The 6,328-nt window shown below is 39.5% G+C and overlaps 1 non-coding gene across 1 annotated transcript; it reads left to right on the top strand.

Moving 5' to 3' along the window:
- The first annotated feature begins 4,923 nt into the window (after positions 1–4,923).
- Positions 4,924–5,066, top strand: LOC127691738 (small nucleolar RNA SNORA48). Its single transcript, XR_007979335.1, has one exon. It is a non-coding gene; the product is annotated as a small nucleolar RNA SNORA48 (small nucleolar RNA).
- Positions 5,067–6,328: the final 1,262 nt, after the last annotated feature.

Below are 6,328 nucleotides of genomic sequence, written 5' to 3' on the forward strand. Positions count from 1 at the left end.
AGAGTTAAAAAAAAAACTCAGGAGACAGCAGGTGTTGGCAAGGATGTGGAGAAAGAGGAACACTCCTCCACTGCTGGTGGAGTTGCAAATTAGTACAACCACTCTGGAAATCAGTCTGGCGGTTTCTCAGAAAACTGGACACGTCACTTCCGAAAGATCCTGCTATACCACTCCTGGGCATATACCCAGAGGATTCCCCAGCATGTAATAAGGATATATGCTCCACTATGTTCATAGCAGCCCTCTTTATAATAGCCAAAAGCTGGAAAGAACCCAGGTATCCCTCAACAGAAGAATGGATGCAAAAGTGCGGTATATATACACAATGCCGTACTATTCAGCCATTAGAAACAATGAATTCATGAAATTCTTAGGCAAATGGATGGAGCTGGAGAATATCATACTAAGTGAGGTAATCCAGTCTCAAAAGATCAATCATGGTATGCACACACTAATAAGTAGATATTAGCCTGGAAAACTGGAATACCCAAAACATAACCCACACATCAAATGAGGTATAAGAAGAACGGAGGAGTGGCCCCTGGTTCTGGAAAGACTCAGTGTAGCAGTATAAGGCAAAACCAGAACAGGGAAGTGGATGGGGTGGGTGGGAGAACAGGGGGAGGGAAGGGGGCTTATGTGACTTTCGGGGAGTGGGGGTCCAGAAAAGGGGAAATCATTTAAAATGTAAATAAAAATATATGGAATAAAAAAACAATAAAAAAATTCAGAATAAAAAAAAAGGAAACTCATGAGATCTCTAGACTAGTGATGTAACAGTCTGAATATATCACAGTGTTAGATTAAAATACTGACTCCTGAAGCTACATCTTTTGATTTTATTCTCACTTCAAAAAAAAATCCCAGTTTGAAGATTTAGCTCAAAAGCATTGGAACATTTCGTTACAAAACCAACTCTAGTTTGGTCTTCAGAATACATGCAGACACACACACACACACACACCAAAATTTTAAAAAAAAATAGATGACTACAGAAACCATGGAAAACTTGCCTTTGTGGTTGCTAGATGTAAATTTTCCAAAAGAAACCATAATTTACTCTAGACTATGCAGCATAGATCCTTCCACAGTGCCAGGAAGATGTCATGCTTTAAGTGAAGCACAAATGCCACTGGCCATGGCCTTGATCATAACTATGCTATGCCTTCCAAACAATAACAATTAGCATTCACAAAGGGAACAACTTACATGGTTCATAGAAGATGGAAAGTAAATTAATTTCAAGAATGGTTTTGAAAACCAATGGTTTAGAAAACCTAGGCATCATTTTAAGAAAGACAAATGGTACCTAAAAATATTGTCATCTATCTGAGAAATATAAGCTTGGACTTTCTGGCTACTCAGACTAACCTACTCGATAAAAAAAAAAGTAGAAGTAGAAAGAACCTTTAAGAATGACATCCAAAGTTTTGTGCTCTAGCTTTGGATGTCACACACACACACACACACACACACAAGCATCCTCACATCTACAAACGTATTCACCGAACAAAATATTCTTCTATTAAATTTTCCATACTGTCAGGAATCAGACTGATCTACTTTGGAATACATGGATCCTGTAATAAACGTTTGACTACATGAAAATGCAATTAATTTAGTTTCAAGAACGATGTTGAAACATATCATGAATAGGAAAGAATAAATTATGTCCCTTAATGGGAAATTTTTTTTAAAAAAATTGCAGTAGGTTTAATTTTAAAGTGTTCTTAAGAATTAAGAGAAAATAATTCTTATGAGTACATTGTTATAATATTTCAAAAAAGATTTATAGAACTAAAGACAGATCAAACATGCAATTTCCTTCTTTCCATGAGTAGAGGTTTCAAGTGTTTTAATCATCACCCTTAGATTTCTATAGATTTTCATATTCAGCCTATTACCAGAATGTAATATGGGAAAAAAAAAGAGAACAGGAACATGAATTGAGTGTCCTGCTTCTAGGGCGTTCTGCCATGTATTGTCAGAGCTGTTCTGCCATGTATAGATAAAAGAGTTGGAGGGTACTTAAAATGTTCTGCCAGGGTTGAGGGCAATAAGCAACAGTGGGGCAATGTGACAGTCTAGTACAAAGGGCACACCTTATGGTAATGGGTTCTGGTGATGCAAAACTCAGTGGCTATAACATGGCAAATAAGCCGGGTAATCCTCCTATATCATTTCTATGTGAATATCTTATATTAATGACAATCAGAAACTGGATGCCCAGGCATAACCAGGAAAGAATGTGGTTCTGACTGGGAGTGTCAGAAACCCATAGAATGTCCAGTTCTCATGGAGTAAATGGATGACCCATGAATTTAATCTTCTGACAAACTACTCATTGATCACTCAAATTAGAAATAAATGACAACCGTAGCACAGGAGAGAAGGTAGAAAGGACCATGTAGTTTGAAAAATATCTGTGTGTTCTCTGGAGATAAGATACCAAGTAGCTACAGTCAGAAACTTAAGACTAGAGCAATTGCTCATTCCAGGGTACCAAAGAGACCTAAAACACTTCAGAACCTGGCCTGGCTCACTTTTTTAAAGAAAGAATAGAAAGAAACTTAATGATAAAGGTTTTTGTATCACTAAAGCAAAGCATTCTGAGATAGACTTGGGGATTTATAGGATTTTTTAAGTAACTCTTCTAATATCCTGTTTGCCCACCGTCGATTTGCAGAAATGCCCTATATTCAAGACAACAGATAATATCCAATAAATCTCCACATTATGGGGATACAGTTATGGAAAGGAAAGAGGACAACAGACTCAAACATTTGTCAGGGAGTGTCAATTGTTTCTGATCATGTCTTCTTCAACATTCTACCCAAGTTGTCTTCCTTTTTATTCAGTTCAGCCTACTGCCAGCAGAACTGACATCCTTGTGCCAGTGAACATAACCCAAAGATAGCAAGGTTTTCTTGGTGTTTTGATTTGTTTTGTGTTTCCAGGCTATTTTGACAACCCGTTACAATGTAGCATTTTGGAAACTGAGTCGAAGGAAAGGTAAGGAAAATGGGGGAGAGAGAAACATATCACCATTCTGTCTAAATTATTTAGCTAAAAAAATGTTTCGCTGTGTCTAATGTATACTCTTTACACATTCTATGGTAGCTTTTTTATTTAATTTTATTTTATTTTATTTTATTTTTATTTTATTTTTTATTTTATTTTCTATATTCTTTGTTTACATTCTGAATACTTTCCCCTTTCCCATTTCCCCCCTCCTCATCGGTCTCATAAGCCAGCCCTCTTCCCTCTGCCCATTTCCCCATCACCCCCCTCCCATTTCACTGTCCTGGTATTCCCCTACAATGCTGGATCAACACTGTGAAAAGACAATGCAAACTATTTCTGATGCATGTTGAAGTGCCATCTTGCCAACTACATTCATTGTAATAAACTCAGACTGAGTTCATTACATCTTCATAGACCATGTGGTGAAGGCTCCTTCACTATCTCTATGTATAGGGTATCTACATATTCACAGGGTAAATAATCAGTATATTCCAGACCTATCATTCTAGTCTTGGATTGTTTTCTTATATCCAGAAATACAAGGAGAGTAAAATCTGTTTGAACTTATGAAGAATAACCAGATGAGCAACAACATTTGCCTCGCCATTCATATCCTTGCCACTTTTAAAATAGGTGAAACATCTATTATAAAGAAAAGAACTAATAACACATGACACTGAATTTTAAATTGAATATTTTAATCATACACAAAAATAAGTCAAACAAGATGGGCTCAAAGAGTACATTTACATGATTATATTGCTACACATTTTACTGAATTCTGGACCTAGGTAAGATGGGCTGCATGGGCCATAGAAGGAGGTGGACAAGAATTAAAGATGCTCTATGGCCTATTAATAATGACCCTGTTCATCCAACTGTTCACTTTTCTCCTTATTGAAATTAAGAACATAATGCAGATGTAGATGTTTGAATTTCCAGATGGGAGACTAATTTTATGAAGCATTTACACTGTATATGGCACGGAGTTAACACTACAGAAAGTACTGTTACTTTGGCATTAAAACAGAATAAATAGAAATTAGTTGTTCTCTTACCATAGAGAATTTAAGAATGGCTACTACCAGCCTTCATTGTGATTAAGACATTGTTTCACTGAACAGGCAATCCAGAATACAACTTTAATATCTTTCTTTTCACAGCTCTTAGGCTGTGTTTGCCTTTTAGCCCCACTTTGCAGATTCCACAACTTTGTGATCAAAAGAAAGGACTAAAATAAATAGCCCACCATGATTAATATGCCCAATCCTCCTATAAAATAGAAGTTAACAAATAATAGTTTATTCTACTCTGTGTTGGTTGATATTAGTTGTCAACATGGCAGAATCTATAATCACCTAAGAAGAAAACCTCATGGCATGCCTGTGAAGAATTCTTTAGTTTAGGTCAGACTCTGGACAAACCTGTAAGGAATGTTCTAAATTAGATCAGGCTGTGTGTTCTAGTGAACGATTATCTACATCGGGCTGAGGACAAAGGGCTCACTTTAACTATGCAGCACCTCTCCATGGGCTAAGAATGAATTGAAAAAGAGGGAAAGTGAGCTACTTACAAGCATGCATTGTGCTCCTGGTTGTGTATTCAGCATGGCGAGCTGCCTCGAGTACCTGCCAACAAGGCTTCCTCACCATGATGTACTATACCCTTATAGAGTGAATGGAAATCTTCTCTCCCTTTCTCAGGTTCCTTTTGTGGAGGAATTTATCATAATAAAAGTAATTATGACACATCCTTTTCTAGAATAAGGTCTATGGGATTTTTGCTTCAGACACCTAACTGGAACATGAAATTTTTAAAGTTGCTCTTTATTACAAGGCAATGAATAGTTAGAAGCAGTGCTAAATAGTATTTGCCTCGCCCCCACCAGCTGTCCCCCCACCCCCTTGCAATGGGCAAAGAGATACCTTGTTGGCGGTAGTGTTCTAATATCAGCCAGGGGCAGAGAAGATGCCAGTCCTTTTTTTATCCTAGCTTGATACCTGGCTTGGTGGCCAAAGCTGTTTTATGCCTATGATAAAAGTCAAATAATATCCAGGCAGCACAGTACAGGTGGAGGAAGACAGAGACAAGCCACCCACAGGCCTACTACCCTCCAGTGCTCAGCACAGGCTGGCCATAAATACATGCTTGCTGTCACACCACACAGCACAGACAGAGGATGTCACCCAGGGGTCTGTCAGCTGAATGGTCAGCCTGCAATGAGAGTTACCATCATGTGTGAGTATGTGTTGGTCAGATGGGAGAGAATGAGAAGTGGAGCATTATAAAGAGATGAAACTGTAGACTGGAGGTAGAGAGGAGCAGCCTGTTGTGATGTTGTAAGTAGCTACTCCTGCCACCTGGGGCCATGGTGAAGCCCCAAGCTGAGTTGACACTGAGGGTCATGTCTTAGTCTATGGCTACACAGTATCAGGGGTCTGTGCTGAAATCCATGGCTCATATTATCACTAGAGAACATGGGGATGTCCCTGGTCGGGGAAGTTACTAGGAACTATGAAGATGTCCAGGTGCTATGAAAACTTGCCCTGTCCCTCACTGGCTGAAGCACTCTGGAGAGCTGACTCCACCTTTCCACGAGGCCTGTGGAAGCAAAATGGAGCTGGCTCTGGAGACATGGGTGCAAGTGAACTGATCGCAAGGGCATGAGAACAGATCTGATCCAGTTTCATGCCAATGGCAGCGTGGGGTGGCCTAGCTAGAGCAGTGCTGAAGGGTTTGCCCTGGTCATGAGGATGAGGGAGAGCCAGTGCATAAGAGAGATTCAGTATGCTGGTCAGATCAGGCCCCATCCAGGTCCAGACCCAGGCAGGGCTCTGAGTTGGCCTACCCCCAAATCTTTATCAGCTAAGAATGGTTGTGACCAGTGAATGGGACAGTCCTGTTGATCCAAAGCTGCAGAATTTCCATGACATAGGGCAACAACAGGATAGCCAGGAGTCGTCCTGATGAGGATTCAATCTTGATGGTATCACAGAAGCCAGAGACCTTGAACCAAACTAATGGCTTGCTGCAATGAACATTAGGAAGTGAAGATGTGTGAACAGAGGGATAGACTGTAGGACAGCTTCCATGATAAAATGTTTTCTATGCTTTTTGTTGGTGGTGGTGGTGGTGGTAGTGGTGGTGGTGGTGGTGGTGAGTTTGTTTATTTTATTTTAGAGAGGAGGTTGCAAATGTGAAGGGTAGACATGAGGGAATGAAGAGGTGAGTGGGACTGAGGTACATGATGTAAAACTCACAAAGAATCTATAAAATGTTTTAGAAAACACTTTGTTTCTGCCAA

The sequence above is a fragment of the Apodemus sylvaticus genome, chromosome 8 (assembly GCF_947179515.1).
Source record: "Apodemus sylvaticus chromosome 8, mApoSyl1.1, whole genome shotgun sequence".
NCBI classification, from domain to species: domain Eukaryota; kingdom Metazoa; phylum Chordata; class Mammalia; order Rodentia; family Muridae; genus Apodemus; species Apodemus sylvaticus.